The following is a 20,812-nucleotide window of genomic DNA, read 5'->3' as shown; positions in this document are numbered from 1 at the left end:
ACAGATTGGTTCATCCAAACTTTGGGGCGCAATGCCTCATTCTCATTTGATTCTGCCAAGTCGCCCAGTGTAATATAAACCACTGCCAAGCAATGCTAGAATTTGAAGGCTGCGTGCCCTTCCAAGGGGCGAGCAGAAGATGCTTGTGGGTGGAGGCAGTGGCATGTGCGACATCCTTTGAGAAAGTTAGGAAAAAAGTTGCCCTTTGAGGCAGTGGCATGTGCGACAGCCTTGTGGGTGGAGGCAGTGGCATGTGCGACATCCTTTGAGAGAGTTAGGAAAAAAGTCGCCCCTAAAAACCCCCCAAGAAAACAGCCACTGTCTTACAAAAAAAAGGGTTGTAATATGCCCTTCTTATTTTTTCACATAGAAATGGGGGTTTAGCATATGCCCTTAAAATGAAAATCTAGGGTTTCCCTTCAAATTCAAGGGTTGTTGCCAAGAGTTTGGTGCCTTTCATCTCGAAAGAATCATGAAGTTTGGAATGTGTCTTCCTTTGCATGACATACTGTTAGCATGTGTCTTTTGTGTAATGAGTCTATTTTGGGGGTTTTGGTCTCTGTCGGCGAGTCAGCCCTCTTCCTGGCTTCCTAACCCTCACACCTTCACATCACTCACTCGCCAACTTAGTGAGCCCTCTTATTAGCCCTAGCTTCCTAGCACAATCTTAAGTTTTTATGTCATGCACTTGTGCTCACGTGGATCGATCAATTTCACAATTGGCCAAATATGAATGACAAGTGCTCAGATGGCAAAAAAGCTTTGGGTGAAAGGACTATTCTAACATGTATTAATGCCACATGGCTTGCAACCAACATAAAATTGATGATCTAGACCTTTGTTTAACGTATCATTTGCACTCCAATAGCTCCATAATTGTAGACATTATATGTAGCACAATGTTAACTCTATCAAGTGTTTGAAAATCCCCGTTTGCTTGTTTTCTTTCTAAGAAAAGGTTGGAATTTGGAATTGCTTTTATTTTCAAATGTAAAAAAATAATGCGTTCTATTTATAATCCTAGCATGTGTCTAATTTTGATGCGAAATCTTGTTTATTTTGATTGGTTGAGCAAAATATATTGTTTTTGAGCATTGATTGAGTCTCCATCCCAACCAAAAAGACTCTAGAGCTTTAAGTTTATGAAAAAAGTCTATTTTCACTTCTCCATCAAACATCCTAACCAAAAAGAGTGTTGATTTGTTTGCTCTTGTGCTTTAGTAAATACTTAATTAACATCATGTAATATTAGAGTAACATGGGCATGCTTTGGAGCTAATGGAGTGCCAAATGTAGAGGTGACCTCCAATATAATTTAAGAATATGTAAATGTTGATTGATTGCATGTTTTGTGTTACTTATTAGTGGAGTTCAAAACTCCATACTTTGTTGTAATCTTGACAAGAGGATTCTTAAATCCTACCTTTTTATAAAAGTTGATGTTTCTCGACACAATGAAACCTAAATTGCTTGGACTTCAAGTTCAGTTCATTACCTATCTCAAAATATTACAATCCCAAGCGACACGATTTTATGTGGTAAAGGGCCTTGGCAAAACGAGAACACAAATAACCCTACCCGTGGGTCATTACATAGACAAGGGTCTTTTCTTGGAAACATGTAGTCAACATTATTGTCTTATTGAGCCACTATGGCAAGTGCGGTTGATCCATCCTAACCAAGAGGTCGTGGATTCAAGCCCTGACACCATAGGGTTGAGCGTGTGTGTGTTGGAGAAAATGATGTGTAAATAAATTACAAAATAAGAATTAATTTGATATAGAGTAAAATTTACACAACACAAGATTGGGTCCGATTTGTTTCCACACAAGAGTGAGCTTATGCTTCCTCTTGGTGTATTTTAATTATATTGCTTGAAATAACTTTTGGGACCTAAATAACTTCCACTTTTACAAAGGTATCGACTTCAACAAAAATAGATTGCTTTATTTAACGTGCAAGCCAAGCTATTCAAAATAGATCTAAACCTCAAACTATATAAATGTGTATAAAATTAAATATGCATAAGTGAGCTTTCACATGACCCAATAAATATATCAGCTGAGAATAAATATGGACACCACCCAAAATGGAATAAATGGCACATGTTTGCACAAAATCAAATAATGTTTTTTGCTAACACACCCGAAGTTGAGTGTCTCAAAATCTTCCTGATCACCACTAGATCGCCTCTATAATTTACCCCAAGGATATGCACTCATAGCAACTTTGCCAATCAATTAATAAGTTAATTGATTAAAAATACAAATACCATATGAAACTCAATAAATCAAGATGATGCAACCTATACTCTTACGCATGTACAAAATTACTTACATACGTGTAAAGTAAGCTATTGCTCGGATTTAGAAAGATATCCGAATCTAAATTCGGCTAGGAAAATTTATAAATAATGAGAAACGTGGGACTATTAAATTCCATGAATTTACTTCTCATTACATGCCTCACTGATAACAAGCAACTATCCTTAGTTGTCACAAAATAAAAATAATCATGGACGACTATGAACATAAGATGCAATACGGGATGGATAGGCAATGAGGGCATTGATTAGGGAGCCATTGAGACTCTTCAATGGGGTGGCCTTTATACTTCACTAAATATATGTGATAAAATTTTCATCTTGTTGTTGTTGTGTCTACTCATGGTCTAAAATAGTTTCAGGTTTCATGATCTCAGAATCTTTGTTTAATAATGGGGGACCATCATAGATTGGATCTGCACAGCAGGAAGAGGGCCTCTAAATAGTCTGTAAGATGGATGCCCACTCATTACTTGGAGTAAACACCAAGGGTGTTGGGAGTGTTGGAATTAGGATTAGGGTTGCACCAATGCACAGACACAAGATAGAGAAGCTTGAGAGCACACAAACTCATTAGATTAGAATAAACAAATGTGTGCCAGATACAAAAGATAAGTACACACACCAAAATGAGTAGATAAGAGGGTGTACATACGCGCGGGGGAAAAACCTCATAGTGAGGAAAAAACTACCCCGGCGGTCCTAAGTGTGTTCACACACATCACTACCATATAATGCTACAAATCCCGCCCTGGAGTGATGATGTGAACATGTACAGGGTATGGCCGATCAATCCTAAAAAGGCAGTAAGCCCAAAGCTTTACGAACAGCTTCAAACTTTTCACCGCGAGGAAGAGCCTCGTGAATAAATCTGCCATGTTGTCATGTGTAGGCACATATACCAAGCTGATCTCTGTTGTTGCAGAGAATCTTTCCCTATCATAGTGGTAATGCATCTCAATGTGTTTAGTGCGAACATGAAACATTGGGTTCCTGGCAACTGCTAATGCGCTCTGGTTGTGTTAATCCCATTTGGATTAACACCATGATCCTTAATTGAGGACATTAATAAGTGTCATGTAAAGGCACTATAGAGGTTGTACATTATGAGACATTGGCCACCCAAGGCCTAGTTAGTAAGTTTTGGGCGCCCAAGTGTGAATAAGGGCCGATTGTATATAAGGTATTTTCTCATAATGAAAAGACACAATTCCCTTTGTGCTATTGAGAGCTCTTCCCTTGTACTTGTGAGAGAGTGAGGAGTGAGAGCATTCTAGAATCGTGCCTCTGTCATGCTTGTGTGTTTATGCTTGTATGAGAGAGTGTGATTGGTCTATGTGATGGTGTGAGCAACTCCACAGTGACAGTGTGGAGGTGGAGCTTGGAGTTTGGAGCATACATGCAAGCTTGGAGTTTGGAGCATACATGCAAGCTTGGAGGCTTCAAGAGTGTCACGAGCTCGAAGCATTGATAAGTATCCCACGACGGTTGTGTTCCATTGCTCATCCATTAGCATAACCGTCGTGGGATACTTACCACGACGGTTGTGTAGAGTTCCATCTTGGAAGTGTGGTTAAGCATAACATTTTTGGCACCGCTATCAGGGAAACACCTTTGTTTCTTCCATACTCTTTGAGTTTCAGCTCCCATTGCATAGTATTCATTGTTGCCTTTGCATTTTGGTAATGCATTGTGTGGAAAATGGAAGGATAAGGTGTGTGTGGTTGAGAAAAGAATATTATAGTTTTGATGCTGTGAATGTTGTGGAAAGTAGTTTAGGAAAGGATTCATTGGTAAGTTTGATGTTAGCACCACAAAAAACACCAACGTGAAGAAGCAGGTTGTGTGTTGTTTTCTTATTTTTTCAAAAAATTCAAAAAAATAAACAACATAAGGGACCATTGATTGAGCCAGGAACTTGCATTTCATTCCCTAGCATTGGCACAATCTAATTTTCATCATTTGGATAAGTATTATGCACCCAATACTACAAATTGCCGACGCGAAAAACTTCACGTGAAAGTGCAGGAAGTTGTTCACCACATGAACCATTTTCTTGCAATTTCACGCGGCGAGTCGCTCACGAAAGCAGTGTTGGGATTTTTGCTGGAAATCACGGGATTACATTCCAAAAATAGAAACCCTTATCCTGACACCTCTGACACGATTCAGTCTGCCAAAAATTGGATCACGTGAAAGTGCAGTAGACTTTCACGATGTGAACCATTTTCGAAGCAGTTCATGGCGTGAAACACTTTTTGTTTCAGACGTGAAACACTTTTTGTTTCAGACGTGAAACACTTTTTGTTTCACGACGTGAACTAAATCTTGCTGTTTCACGAGAAGACCAAAACCAACGAATTGACAAAACTAAGGCTGTGGAGGGTCGGCTAAAGAAGGAATTTAATCTTAAGGAGATCACGTGAAAGTGTAGTAGACTTTCACGACGTGAAACACTTTTTGAAGCAGTTCACGGCGTGAAACACTTTTTGTTGCACGACGTGAACCAAGTCCTGCTATTTCACGATGTGAACCATTTTTTCTACAGTTTCACGACGTGAACCAAGTCCTGCTATTTCACGACGTGAAATATTCTCTGCTAATTCACGCCTCCTGAACAGAGCGATAGAACCAGGAATTGAATCAATTTGGGCTGGATACTATCTTTTCAAATCATACATACATGCACTTAAGATCTGGAAAACTCATCGGAGACAATCTTACGCCTGACGATAGTGCATCAAATCATCCAGGAACTTCCCACCAAAGAAGTGTGGGATCAGGACAGTCCGCAAAAAGCACACACTTGAGTGTCTTGAGAAACCTGACCACCGCAGAAACCAGTAGTGAGGAATCCATGGAAGAAGGGCTGAGATACACTGGGTTTGGGGAAGGTGACAAACCACACTCTCCAACCAAGTCCAGTGGGATCATTGATATAGCCCGGGGATTTTTTGGTCTCCAAACCAGTCATGATGAAGAAGCACAATCTGCGGGCATGGGTCCGTCAACTAGCGCTGGACTCGGTCCACAAGACAAGAAGGGCCATTCCAGACGTTGAATTCTAGGCTGTAAAATACTGGCACCCCTCGAATTAGACAAGATATGGAAAGTGCAGTTAGGATGGGTCATATATTCTTTCCCACCACTGAGGAAATGGAATTGGACATCCAACGAAGTGAGGTGGAACGACAACTCCGAGAATTGAACTTAAGGAAACAAGAGCTGATACTTGCAGGACGAGCCGAGAGAAAGGAGACAGATAATGTTAACCATCTCCAATCATGAGAAAAGGAATCTGAAATTGCTACAGGTAGAGGCAATGGGGATATTCCAAACTTGGAACCCATCAATGAGGAATCCAGAATGGAGGAAGGGTTTACAACCAGAGAAGAAGAGGGTAACATAGCCAACTTGGCTGTAGAAGTTGAGGACTGACTCTATACCAAGAAGGACATAGAGCTAATGATCAATCACCCTACATTCTTACAAGATATGGAGCTCTTAATTACACAAAAACGCACATAGGCTACTATTGGGGAATCCCACTAGGGTACCACAATCGGACAAGTCCACGAACCTGAGATACCAAGAAGAGCCAATATGGGTAGGGGACGAGGTCTAGAAAGGGGGGGAGCAATTCCCTAGAAACGATCCAGCCATGGACCCTAATGGAGCCACAAGGGAGGAAGACTTTTTAAATATTGCAGCTGAGGGGTAGGGGGATGGTCAAGGAGTTAGGTTCTACTCTAGAACCTCGACCTTCCCAGATGAAACCCCATATAATCTCAAAACTTGTCCAAAAATTCTCTGGGGATGGAGATCCTATCCAGCATGTAGAGATTTTTGAATCTACATGTGAAACCTGCGGACCGGTCAATGATGTGACCATGATATATGCTTTTTCGTTGACCTTAGAAGGAAAAGCTCATCAGTGGTTTAGAACCCTTAAGCTTGAGGACAAGGTTAACTTCAACAGGTTAAAAATGTTTTTGTGCCCAGCTTTGCACGTAGTGGTGATGGAGCCCTGTGGCCCAACTACATAACATCAAACAGAAGGAAGATGAATCTATGAGAGACTATGTTTCTCGCCTGAAAAGATTGACAGATAATCAATTGTTACCTTGTTTCAGGAGAGGGGTTAATGCATGATTACTTGTTGGTACTAGCCGGCCAGCTACCCTTGATGCATGCTGCAAATTGGCAATCGAATACGAAGATAACATGTTAGAATTGCCACAACCTGAGGATGTTAGAACATCGGCAGCAACCACGACTTCGCGTGTCTCGAGTCATCAAGAAATTAGAACTCGAAGAAGCAAACAAGTCGGACTGTGGATGAGCTTAGCAATGCCATATTGGAGAAATTAAAGGTAAGGGAAGGAAGAGAGATGTTGGGCCATGGGCATAGTCACCTTTACCCCCGTAGGGAACTGGTGTGGTGCTCCATGTGCAGACTAAACCATACCACCACTGAATGTTTGGAGTTAAGGGCAAGACCATTACTGTATTGTGCGCATTGTGTAAATTGGGCGATCATGACACATTATCATGTAGATTTCCAAGGTTTCAAAATATAGCACAACTGTAAACAAATAGAGCCCCACTAGCCTTGCCGGCAGCACCTGTGCAAACCACTGCCATTGCTGTACAACCCAACTCTTCTTACTTACCTAGGGGGATGTTCCGGGTACAAGACGCTTCACCCTTGCCACCACCAGTTCTACCGCCACAACCACCATAGGGCAAGATCAATTAAGTAGTGATTGAAGAGCCATCAGAAGATCCTATAGAATAACACGCGAGTACCTGTGTTTCAAACCACGGTACAGTGGAAGGGCAAGGAAAACAACTCAAATATGAGAAGAGGACCTTTACGTTGCTATGGCTGCGGTGGGCCACATCGAGTAGCCGAATGCCCAAATAAGAATATGACTCATACACACCATCCACAACAAGTGGTGACCACGCCCAATGACAGTGCTCACTTGCACTAAGTGTGGAATTGATCATCTGATCAAAGATTGTCCCTACTGAGCAGGTGCTACTCAGCAGGTGGTTCAGCTTCTACTGCTAATCAGGCCACCATTCATACCATTAGTGTACAATCTAGGAAGATCACACCGCTCAATGTCCTAACACGAGCTCAAGCTCAGTTAGGTGACAAAGGAAGGAATCGGGCAGATGCTACTATTTCCAAATCTGGTCGCTCGCAGGAGAAGAGTGAAGAAACTAGGAAAGGGGGACACGCGAGTTACAATCCAAGACGGATCCAAAGAAGATACAATTGATACCGGATTCACACAATCAAAGGAAGAGGGGGGTCAAGGTATCAATATGGAAGGGTTAGACTTGGGATGTGAGATCCCTGTCCCCACCGCGCAACGAATTTAGGGGTGCTAGCAGAGCGGAAGTAGCACTTCTTACGTGGGGCTGGGTCCCACACTCGGAGCCTTGCCCAACGGATATCCGGACATGATACTAATCCATCGGTTCATCCAAAACCGAACACGGAAAAACATCCCTTGCCCGAAAAGCACGGGCGATTCCTCCAGGATAACTTTTCTCTAACGTAGTCAAAAGCCTTATTTAACAGAACTGATTTGACTGAACCCGTAAGTCCCATAATCAGATCAGGGAAAAGATTGCACTTGGATCATAGAGAGACCAACGCTTTTTTCCTCATTGAAAGGCACAGCCGTTGATTCTTTTCCATAGAACAATTTTTGTCCGGGATTTACTTCATCTATTGTACCATAAAAGAATTGAGGCTCAATTAAGGGATCCATCAGTCCAGCCTAACCCCATCCAGTCCCATGGGTTAGCCAACCGCCCAACCACTGTAGTGATGGGATACAATTAAGAATTTGGTTAGGTTTTGTCTTGGGTACTAGGGGAAAAGAGTTCCCAGGCCCCCTAGACGGATATTCATGCAAACTTAAAACTAGTCACACCAATATGAAATTGCCTTTTTCTCAGCATCATCTATCTTTAAAAACAATCATTTAATGAAACCATTGTCTCACTGATCATAATCCTCAAAAGAGTTCCCAGGCCCCCTAGACGGATATTCATGCAAACTTAAAACTAGTCACACCAATATGAAATTGCCTTTTTCTCAGCATCATCTATCTTTAAAAACAATCATTTAATGAAACCATTGTCTCACTGATCATAATCCTCAAAATCTCCGGTTGAATCCTTATTTCCAATCATTCCTTCATCGGTGTATCTATGGTATCATTGGCAACCAGAACGCTCACCACACCTGACCACTGCCTTTTCGATAGTTCCTAGCTCATATATTCATATATCAAAATGGAAACTCCATTGAGAATCAGCAAGATCAACCAACGGATCCATATAAAAGGGCCATGGACTCATCCGTTGAGGACCAGCAAGGTCAATCAACCAGAAACTCTTACTCCTCCTTGTTCCAATATCTTCCACGACACACGTGTGGGTATCGTCGGCGACCGAGCACCGTATGGTCACCACCCTCTAGGATCCTTCTCAGGTGACCTAGCGCTTCACTCATAGGCCACTTCCTCCTTGGTCCCTCACCGTACCGGAAGCTCACCATTTTAATCGAACCGAGGCTGGTCAAGACCTCGACTGACCTTGCTACACGAGATGTCCTCCGTTGACTCTCCGTCCAGCTGTTGCAACTTTATCAGCTAGGTCTCCACGACCTTAATCACAAGACGGTCAAAACGCTTTCCCAGCATTCTTGACATAAAACAGTCATTTAAAAACAGGCCATAAATACTGTTTCTATAACGAACTCTCGTCTTTCCATAATAATCAACATTACTTAATCCACATTCATTTCATATAAATTCCCATTCTCATTCAATCGCATCACTTCTTTCCTCAAATATCCTCATCAGATCTCATCCACTCGCATTTACCCATAATATCCACATCTCATCACATCATATTCATTCACATCTCATCCATTCATATTTACCCGATTCGCATCACATCACATCACATTCATCACATCTCGATTCACATGACATCACATCCATTCTCATCTCATCTCATTCATTCACATCCCGATTCACATGATATCTCATCCATTCACATCCTATATCATTCATTCACATCCCGATTCACATGATATCTCATCCATTCACATCCCATATCATTCATTCACATCCCGATTCACATGACATCACTTCCATTCACATCCCATATCATTCATTCACATCCCGATTCACATGACATCACATCCATTCACATCTCATATCATTCATTCACATCCCGATTCACATGACATCACATCCATTCACATCCATTCACATCTCATATCATTCATTCACATCCCGATTCACATGACATCACTTCTATTCACATCCCATATCATTCATTCACATCCCAATTCACATGACATCACATCCATTCACATCTATCCATTTTACATCATCACATCACCTCCATCCATTCACATCCATCACATCACATTCAATTCATATCCATCACATTCACATGCACATATATTCTTTCACATACACATCTATATCCATTCTTTCACATATATCCACATCCATTCTTCTCATACACATTCACATCCATTATCATCACATACATTCACTCATATCCCATATCATTCATTTACATTCTGATTCACATGACATCACATCTATCCACATCACATCCATTATCATCACATACATTCACTCATATCCCATATCATTCATTTACATTCTGATTCACATGACATCACATCTATCCACATCACATTCTCATCACTTCTATTCATATCACATCCATCCATCCATACATTCATTCACATTTATCTGATTCTCATCACATCTATTCTCATCACATTCGTTTAAACATAGAATTTAAGAGAATTTTTAATTTTTGATATAAAGATTCTTTACGCATCTATTTATGCATAAAATCAACTTCAGTGGGAATAACACTTTTAACAAAATCCTTTTATGCATCTATTTATGCATAAATTCAATTTTAAGGAAAATAACACTTTTAAAATTAAAATAAATCCTTATGCATCTTTGAATGCATAAAATCAATTTTAATGAAATTAACACTTTTGGAATAAAAATAAATTCCCTTATGCATCTTTCTATGCATAAAATCAAAATTAATGAGAATAACTCTTTTGAAATAATAATAAATTCCCTTATGGATCTTTCTACGCATAAAATCAAAATTAATGAGAATAACTCTTTTGAAATAAAAATAAATTCCCTTATGCATCTTTCTATGCATAAAATCAAAATTAATGAGAATAACTCTCTTGAAATAAAAATAAATTTCCTTATGCATCTTTCTACGCATAAAATGAAAATTAACGAGAATAACTCTTTTGAAATAAAAATAAATTTCCTTATGCATCTTTCTACGCATAAAATCAAAATTAACGAGAATAACTCTTTTGAAATAAAAATAAATTCCCTTATGCATCTTTCTTCGCATAAAATCAAAATTAACGAGAATAACTCTTTTGCATCTTTCTATGCATAAAATCAAAATTAATGAGAATAACTCTTTTGAAATAAAAATAAATTCTTTTATGCATCTTTCTATGCATAAAATCAAAATTAATGAGAATAACTCTTTTTGAAATAAAAATAAAATCCCTTATGCATCTTTCTATGCATAAAATCATAATTAATGAGAATAACTCTTTTGAAATAAAAATAAATTCCTTTATGCATCTTTCTATGCATAAAATCAAAATTAATGAGAATAACTCTTTTGAAATAAAAAAAATAAATCTTTTTTGCATCTTTCTATGCATAAATTCAATTTTAATGGGAATAACACTTTTGAAATAAAAATAGTTCTTTTATGCATCTTTCTATGCATAAATTCAATTTTAATGTGGGAATGACACTTTTGAAATAAAAATAAATCTTTTAGAATGCACAAACGAAAGGAATTACTCTTTAAGAATAACCTAATGATAAACTTTAGTTCCACAAAATTTAAGAAAATTTTGCCATAACCTCCTTTATATGGGTGACCATTTCTCAATTTTAACATTCAATTTATGACTTGAATTAATCCAATTTGAATTCTAATATCTCTAATCTACTCCATTTTCTAAAAATCAAGAGAGTAAACAATGAAAAGAGTTTAATCAATCTTTTAATTAAACTTTCTAGGATTAAGAAGGGCTGAATTGTAAAGAAGAGAAGGGGGTGGCCTTTCCATCAAGGCATAGCATCAAATTTTAATTCAAAGCATAAAATTTAAGAAAACCATAGATTTCGCATGCAAGAATTGGCCCGCCAACAACTGGCCACACAGGAAAGGAGTCAAAGGCCGGAGCCCACACATGACTTAGGTACCCTCCCTGAGCGCACCTTGGAATTGGGACAATTGCCAATAACTCCTTAGGCCCCTTCTCAAACTCTTACTTTGTTTTTGTCTACACTAACACTCTCATTACTTCAATATGACATTAACTTAGCTAAAGATATAGGTTTAGGAGAATTAAACCTTATTAAACAAAATATCGAGCAAGATGCTGACCCAACCATCATTATGGGCATTTTGAGGGGAGATCTGATATTAACTAACCCACAAGATATCTTCTTTTATCCTTTGCATCCAATAGTCCTCAACCTCTGTAGTTGGTGTCGTGTCTTACAAAATTCAAAAATTCTAGACAATAGGGTCGACAAACTCGACCTGTTTGTTCCAGATGACATACCAGCAACACCAGCCAACTACGAGGTTGTGGCTAATACTTATCAATGGGTAATCAGTCACACGGGTGGTTAGAAGTATATAATACTCACCAACATTTAAATCTTTGTGAGTCTACCTTATATCACTCAGTGGGCATCCTTAAGCTATATACTAATATCCATAAGCATTTAGAGGCTATGCTTACGAACGTAAGCAATAATTTTGATGCAACTCACATAAACTAGCAAGATGGGGATAACAAAGAAATCCCTGAAATTCAAACCTTTTTCCAAGCTCATAAACCTAGCCATCCACCCCCTAGTTCGGGTCACGGTGAGGATGAGGGTCCATCTTCTTTTTTCAAAAACACCTACCCTATGTATACCAATATCTCTAGTAGGCTTCTTGATCCCTATCCAAGCATGCCTCCTACTACTTCTTCACAAGCTAGATATATCTACTCTTCCTTCTCCTTCTCCCCGCCCGCCCGCCAGAATTAGAATTTTCCACTAACACTCTCGTCCCCGAGGAGATATTGCCAACCTGTTCCATCTCCACACCAAGGCAACCTCAGGAGGTACGTAATCTACCTCCAGTTGATAATGTTACACCTTACACACTAACAATAATGTTTTGGATTCTGTGAGTGACAGTTGTAGAATATAAAGAGTTCATACAACAAGACAATCCACTGTTAAAGCCAGAGCTTATGTTCAAGGCATTGATGATGCAGATTACCCCGTTTGATCCTACCAGTAAGATTCTTCCAGAGGCATATTCTGCAGAGAGCAGTCTCCCCCACACAACATTATATGCCGTACCCTCTCTGGCCACTCATCCAGAATTAGAGGAATTACTGCCATTGGTTGCTGGAGAGGGAACATTATGGGCCAATGTCGCAAAACACACAAGGCTGGCAAACCCCCATCTCTCAGACTTGTTGGAAATTCGCCTAGTTACTTTCATGATCAGTTATTGTTGCATAAGATGGAGGAAACATCCAGTGCACACCAGTGCACACCAGAGGTGGATACACCACCATCCACACAAATGGAGAGGCACCACATCTTTTGGAGTGCAACCTTCATGGAGAAAGGAATTTTTAACAGTAACTGAATACAGTAGCATTTACGTGAGTGCGCCACCAACATTACGAGTGGATCCACTCTACATGCCTATCAAGCGGAGGTGGACACTGCTGGAGTTTCAAGCTGCAAAAGAAAGGGATTCTCATATCTGCTACAATTTTCCAATATTTAACCCAACAACATTTGCCAGTATTCAAGCAAAAAGACAACAACTGCTCAATTGGATCACATCTTGGTAAAAAATACAAGATCCTGCAATTGTAGCCAGTGTGTCAGGTTCATGAAGTTATTAGTGGTTCTGATAGACCAATCTAGAGAACCTTATGATGGCTATACGGCTCAACATCTATAGTTCGACATGAACCAAGGGCCATGAGACAGAGGTATAATGCTATATTACCATCGTCTAAGATGTCTTCCACGTTATATGCACATAACATTTGAAGACATGATCGACATCGGCGGGTGTTCTGGAAGTCCCATTCGGCATTTTGGCACACACTCAGAAAACTTCAGACTTGCCACAATTTCTAACGCCACGAATTCAGTGACTAGGTCTTCAGACCTTGGTGACCTTGGTAACAGGTTCTGAGGACAGAACCTACTTCAGGAAAAGGGGAATGTTAATCCCATTTGGATTAACACCATGATCCTCAATTGAGGACATTAATAAGTATCATGTAAAGGCACTATAAAGGTTGTACATTATGAGACATTGGCCACCCAAGGCCTAGTTAGTAAGTGTTTTGGGTGCCCAAGAGTGAATAAGGGCCAATTGTATTTAAGGTATTTTCTCATAATGAAAAGACAGAATCCCCTTTGTGCTATTGAGAGCTCTTTCCTTGTACTTGTGAGAGAGTGAGGAGTGAGAGCATTCTAGCATTGTGCCTCTTTCATGCTTGTGTGTTTATGCTTGTATGAGAGAGTGTGATTGGCCTATGTGATGGTGTGAGCAACTCCACGGTGACAGTGTGGAGGTGGAGCTTGGAGTTTGGAGCATACATGTGAGGTTGGAGGCTTCAAGAGACATAAGCTTGAAGAAGCATTGGTAAGTACCCCATGATGGTTGTGTTCCATTGCTCATCCATTAGGTGAATGTGTAGAGTTCCCTCTTGGATGTGTGGTTAAGCATAACAGGCTGTCATTGAAAATCGTAGTGCTAGACGACTGTCTAATACCCAAACCAGCCACCATAAGACGTCTGAGCCACACACACTCAACTGTAGCTGCAAAAGCTGCCCCCTGTACTCAGCTTCATAGTTGGAAGTGGCCACTGTAGGCTGCTTCTTGCTGAGCCATGATATACATGAATCACCAAGGTGAAAGCAAAACCCACTAGTGGACACTTGTGTGTCATAACATCCAGTCCAATCTGAATCACTAAAAGCATGCAGCTGTGACTCACCCCCTTTTGGATAAAACAATCCAAAATACTGAGTGCCCTGTAAATAGTGGAAAACCCACTTAACAGCTTGCCAATGCTTTGAACCTAGGCTATGCATAAATCTGCTCAACTGTGAGACTGCATACTGTATATCTTGCCTCGTGTTGCATACATAAAGAAGGGATCCAATAGCCTCTGATACAAAATAGCATCAAAAGAGTTTCCTGCATCTTGAAGACTAAGTCGAGTACCTGTCTCCATAGGTGTAGCCACAGGTTTATAGTCTTCAAGATTAAACCTCTGCAATAGCTTCTGTATATATTTAGACTACAACATAACAATGCCATCATTGCGCTATATAAACAGAATTCCCAAATAGTAATGCAACGGCCCCAAATCTGACATCTTAACGATGACCTCAAACCAGCCTTAAAAGGCTAAAATCTGATTCGATATCGGGTCCTCTGAGCAGCATGTCATCAACGTATAGGACGATGACAAAAAATGTGTCCTTACTCCTCTTCACATAGAGGATACTCTCTGTTGGACTGTTGAAAAAATCATTTGCAACCATGTATGGATCTTCTCATACCATGCTCTAGGAGCTTGCTTAAGGCCATAAAGAACCTATTTCAACTTGCATACTTTAGACTCTTCTCACAACAAAACCAGGAGGCTACAATACATACACCTCCTTATGTAAATCACCATTCAAGAATGTAGTCTTAATGTCCAACTAATGTACATTCTATCTACCATGATGTGCTACCAAAGCAATGAGACACCTAATGGTAGTCATATGAGATGTGGGTGCAAAGGTCTCATCATAATCAATGCCCTTTTACTGGGCATACCCCTTTGCAACAAGTCTGGCCTTGTAACGATCAATGCTACCATCTGCTTTGCATTTTAACTTGTAAACCCACTTAGTACCAATGGCCTTCTTGCCATCCATGAGGTAGATCTTTCAAATACCAGGTGTCATTCTTGAGTATAGAGTTATACTCATCCTGCATAGCATGCATCCAATGATCATTATCCTATGCTTCCTCAAAGGAAATAGGTTCCTCCTCATTACATAAAGTATAAATGAGAACATGAACAACATGAGAATAATCTGTATAATGAGAACCTGCACGAGTTCTGTTAGGTAAAGGAGCTGCCAACTTCCTATCCCTCAATGTCTGCACAAGCATTTTGGCATACGCCTAGATTCTTCTATGGCTTCTCTCTCCTCATCCACTATATCCTCAATAATTGCCTCATCAAAAGGCTGATTTTACACCTACAAAGGCTGAATTTCAGCACTTGGTTGAGCATTCAATTGCTCTACATATGGTTGCCCTTCATTGAACAAAGGTAGGAGCAAATCAAACATGTCCTGTGACCATACATTCTTTTATTTTTTGCATGAAAGCATGGGTTGAACTGAGTTTTTGATAAAAGCAACATCCCTACTTACCAAAATCCACTTTGAGGTTGGATGGTAGAGTCTATATCACTTGCTTTTTCTGAATTGTATCCCACAAATATGCATTTAACTACCTTATCATCAAGCTTACTGCATTGTAGCTCAAGAACAAGAGCATAAGCAAGATAACCAAAAACACGCAAATGAGCCACATAAGGCTTCTTGCCATGCCAAGCTTCATGAGGAGTTTTAGATTACAAGGCCTTGGTAGGGCATTTGTTCAACACATAGTTTGCGCACATAGTTGCCTCTAACCAAAAACCATGAGGTAAATCTTGGGTTTTCACCATACATCGTGCCATCTCCATGAGAGACCTATTATTCCTCTCAGCCACACCATTTTGCTGAGGTGTGTATGGCACTATACATTTTGCTGAGGTGTGTATGGCACTATACATTGATGCCTTATGCCTTTTTCAGCCATATATGCATGAAATTCCTTGGACATATACTTCCCCCCTCGATCTGAACGAAGAGTGCCAACTTTACATTCACATGCATTTTTAGCCATGGATACAAAGTGCCTAAAGCACATAAAGATCTCTGACTTCTACTTTAAAGGATACACCCACCTATATTTGGAGTAATCATCAATAAAAGTGACAAAGTAGAGATATCCCCCAATAGATGGTGTCCTCATAGGACCACATACATCACTATGTATAAGCTATAATTTCTTAACAGCTCTCACAGATCCATCCTTTGGAAATGATGCCCGATGCATTTTACCAACAATACACTCCTCACATACATGTCTAGTAGGGGTCTCAAGAGTTGGCAACTTAGACACCATATCATGGCTTTGAAGGCGTAACAAACTGCCATAATTCACATGGCCAAATCATGCATGCCATAATTCTGCATCGCTCATAGCACGAGTCGTAGAGACTGAGCAAGCATCATGATGCAACTTCTTAAATACATCCATCTTGTATAGGCCATGAAATAAGGTACTTGAGGCAATGGTAGAATAACCATCATTTCTATCCTGAACTGTATATCTGTCCATCAACAAATTTCAATGTCAAGCCTGACAAGGCTAAGGTTGAAACTGATAGCACGTTCTTCTTAATGCTGCCTGGAACATATAAAACTTTAGAAAGAGTAAATGTGCCCCCATTCGCAATAGTAAGCACAACTCAACCAACTCCTTTGTGACAGGATATGAGGAACCATTTTCACATGTGACAGTTCCTGCACTTGGGACAGATTCTAGAGATGAGAATAATTTTTTTTGTGAAGTAATGTGCTTACCAGCACCACTGTCAAAGTACCAAGCATCCGATTCTGCCACCCACTGACATTGTGAAACCCCTATCCCCTCCGCGTGGCCTCGTCCGGGGCACTGGTGGCGGAAGCACCAGCCTCTCGTACAGGGTAGGGCTTCCCACTCAGGGCCTCGCCCACGAATGTCCGCACAAGAGACTAATCCGGCGGTTCCTCCGAAATCGAGACCGAAAAAACTTCCCTCACTCAGAAAGCACGGGCGATTCCGCGAGGAAAATCATCTAAGGGAAGATTTATTAAACGAGTCAAGGCCTTAACTATCCTTTCTAATCCAACCAAACTTGTAGGTCACATGGCCAGATCAGGAAGAGACTTGCACTTGGTTCATAGAAATCATCGCTTTTTCCCACTTAAGCGGCGAGGCACAGCCGCTCTGCTAATTCTTTCCCATAGAACAAGAATCTTCCTGGGACTTATTCTAACCAACAAGTCAATATTAGATAAAATGGGAAAAATCCCTCAAAATGGGAATGTATTTAAAAAATTTGTTTTGGCCATAACTTGAACATGCAAACTCCAAATTTGTCGGGCAAAGTAGATCTAGATTCTACTTTTCAAGCTCTTTTCAATGATATGTCACATGAATATGTTTTGACAAACTTTTGGATGAGTTTACCATACCCCCACTTTTTTCATGGGAATGGAATTTTTCCCACTTTATCTAATATTGACTTCAACGTAACTTGAACGTATCTAAACTGTATCGTAGGAATCCATCGATCTAGCCTAACCCCAACAGCCCATGGGTTAGCCAACCGCCCCAACCCACTGTATTGGTGGGATCCCTTTATATAAAAATTTGGTTTAGTTTTGTTCCAAGTACCAGGGAAAAGAGTTCCCAGGCCCCCTAGCCGGCACTCATGCAAAATACAATTTAGACACACCACTTACGCACCCAATATGAAATTGCCTTTTACAGATTCAGTTGTCTTTAAAGCAGACTTGAAATAAAACCATAGTATTTCGAATCATAATCCTCCAAAATATCCAGTCCATTGTTTTATCATCCGGACTCTCCGTTGAAGATCAGTTAGTCAACCAACGAGATCCAAATTCAAGTTCTAATTCACATAGATAATTCCTTATTAGTCCATCCATATCTTCCTTGACATATGCATGGGTGTCCTAGCAACCGCGAGCTTGTGCATCGCTTGGTCAGAACCCTCTAGGATCCTCCTTCGGTGTCCTAACACTTCACCTAGGGACCGCTTTGTCGATCCTCGCCCATCGTACTGGAAGCGCACCATTTTAACCATAGGCCAAATGCTTCCTCCAGCATTCGGCGTAAGACAGTCCTTTTCAGAAAAATAGAGTTTCTATGCAAGTAAGAATTTCTCGTTGAGTTTGATTCCACAAGACTCTTTTTCTCAAAATCTAGATTTTCTTAATGAGAATCACGAATCTCGATCAGGGTAATCCACCCATTAATTTCAATGAATTTCTAACTTATTTCTCGACGGTTTTGGTCTTAGGGAAAGCTTCTCTAAATCACTTTATGACCATTCTTAGTAGGTATTGAAGAGATGGGAATGGTCATAAAGATTTACTTAATTTCTGATTTGAGAGACGGGCAAGCATCTTACTGGCCCACCATTCTCACGTGGTCGTGGTCATGGTCTAATCCTGAATTTCTCAGATTTATTCCTAGATTTGATTCCTAAGGATTTTTCTTCTATTTATTTGATAAATTAACGGTAATTTCCAATCGTAAGCGTAAAATCCAAAATTATGAAAATTTATTCTTTCCTGGCCACAATAGAATTATAAATAGTTCTATTCAAGAATAATGGAAATTTATAAAAATAACTCTTTTTCCAAATAATCCATTTGTGAATATGCATACATCATTTTATTGATTTATTTGCATAAAAATATCTTAAAATATTCTTTTCTTAATTTTGATCCTCAATATTAATATACCATAATTTTCTACATGAAATTATAGTGAAAACTTCTCTTTTAATATCGAAATTAATTTATGCATTTTTCTACTTAAAGTACGATGAATATTCCTCTTTTAAATAAATAAAAATATCCATATTTTGAAATATGCCAAAAATTTCTTTTTTAATATTTAAAATATTTTTATCTAGAATATCATGGGAATTTCTCTTTTGTCATCTAAATTTTTATGCATGTAAAAATAAATATAACAAAAATTTCTCTTTTTATTATTTAAATAATTATGCATAAATACTATAAAAGTATTTTCTATTAATATAACAAAAATAATTCTTCTAGCATAAAAATATCTATGCCTAGAATATGATGGGAATTCCTCTTTTTGCTTTATTAAATTTATGCATAAAAATAAGATTTATCTTATTTCTAGAAAATTTTGCCATAGCTTCGCTGCTGCTGCAATTACTGACTTGCAATTACTGAGAATGTTTAATTTTCTAACTTAAATGAATACACATAATTGAAATGTGATAGGAACTCCTCTTTTAAGCTAAAATTTTATTTATGCATTCATAATATAATTATAAGCATAATTATTATTAATCCTCTTGATTTAAAACATCCATTCATCAATTTTATAGGAGAATTCTTATAAAATGTTAGCATAACACTCTTTCAACTTTAAAAGTTTATAGGATTTTTCTAAATCATAAATAAGCTTAAAGAATTAATCATCATTTTTGCTAGATTAAAATCATAAAAATACCTAATCTTTTTCTCTAGCTTGTCAAGCCTAGAGTTTTGATTAAGATAATGAGTTTATCATTAAGAACCATCCTTCTAACAAGGATCTAACCATAAAGATGATTAACCTTTTCAAAAAGAGAGATTTATTAATAAAAAATATTATAATTAAGCATAAAAGTTAGCATTAAACCATTTAAGCATTATGAATCATTAAAAAACTTGATTTCAAGAAAAAACCATTTAATTGAAAGCTTCCCAAGCATTAGAGGGGTTGGGAAAAAGAAAGTCATTGAGAAAGATAGAAAAACCATTGAATTAAGGCTTACCTTTGATTTTGGCTTGATTCTTTTGGAGAGAAGTGAAGCCCACAAAGTAAGGTTTGGCCACCAAGTTGGGGAGGGTAATCTCCAAGAGAGGATGGAGAATTGAGAAGCTCCAAAGCTCCCAAAAGTAGAGGCAAAATAGAGGGCAAATAAAATTACTCTAAAATGAAGATAATACTAGCATGTAATTAATCAAAGATGAAAATACAAAGGAATGAGGGTCTATTTATAAGTGAGGGAGGCCACTAACCAAGTCAAACTGAGTTCTAGAGGCTTCCAGCTTCAGTTTGATCCAGTTTGGATAAGATTTGGACCAGTTTGGCTCCCTTTTTGATCCAGTTTGCATGAGGAGAGAAAAAAATATCTCCTTTTTTTGAATTAAAATTGCCAAGTAATATATGAGAAAAAGGTGCCTACTTCATGGGGCCTCTCCCTACTGAGGTGTCAAAAATTAAAATTTTTAGTAATAAACCTAGTACTCAGTCAACTATTCATCTTATGTGAGCATTTACTCATTTTTGTGATATTTTTAATTAACCTTAATTTTTAATTAATAAACCTAGTACTCAGTCAACTACTCATCTTCTGTGAGCATTTACTCATTTTTGTGATATTTTC

The sequence above is a fragment of the Cibotium barometz genome, chromosome 3 (assembly GCF_041138505.1).
Source record: "Cibotium barometz isolate CiBa-2024 chromosome 3, ASM4113850v1, whole genome shotgun sequence".
NCBI classification, from domain to species: domain Eukaryota; kingdom Viridiplantae; phylum Streptophyta; class Polypodiopsida; order Cyatheales; family Cibotiaceae; genus Cibotium; species Cibotium barometz.
Note: the sequence above shows the minus strand (reverse complement) of the source record.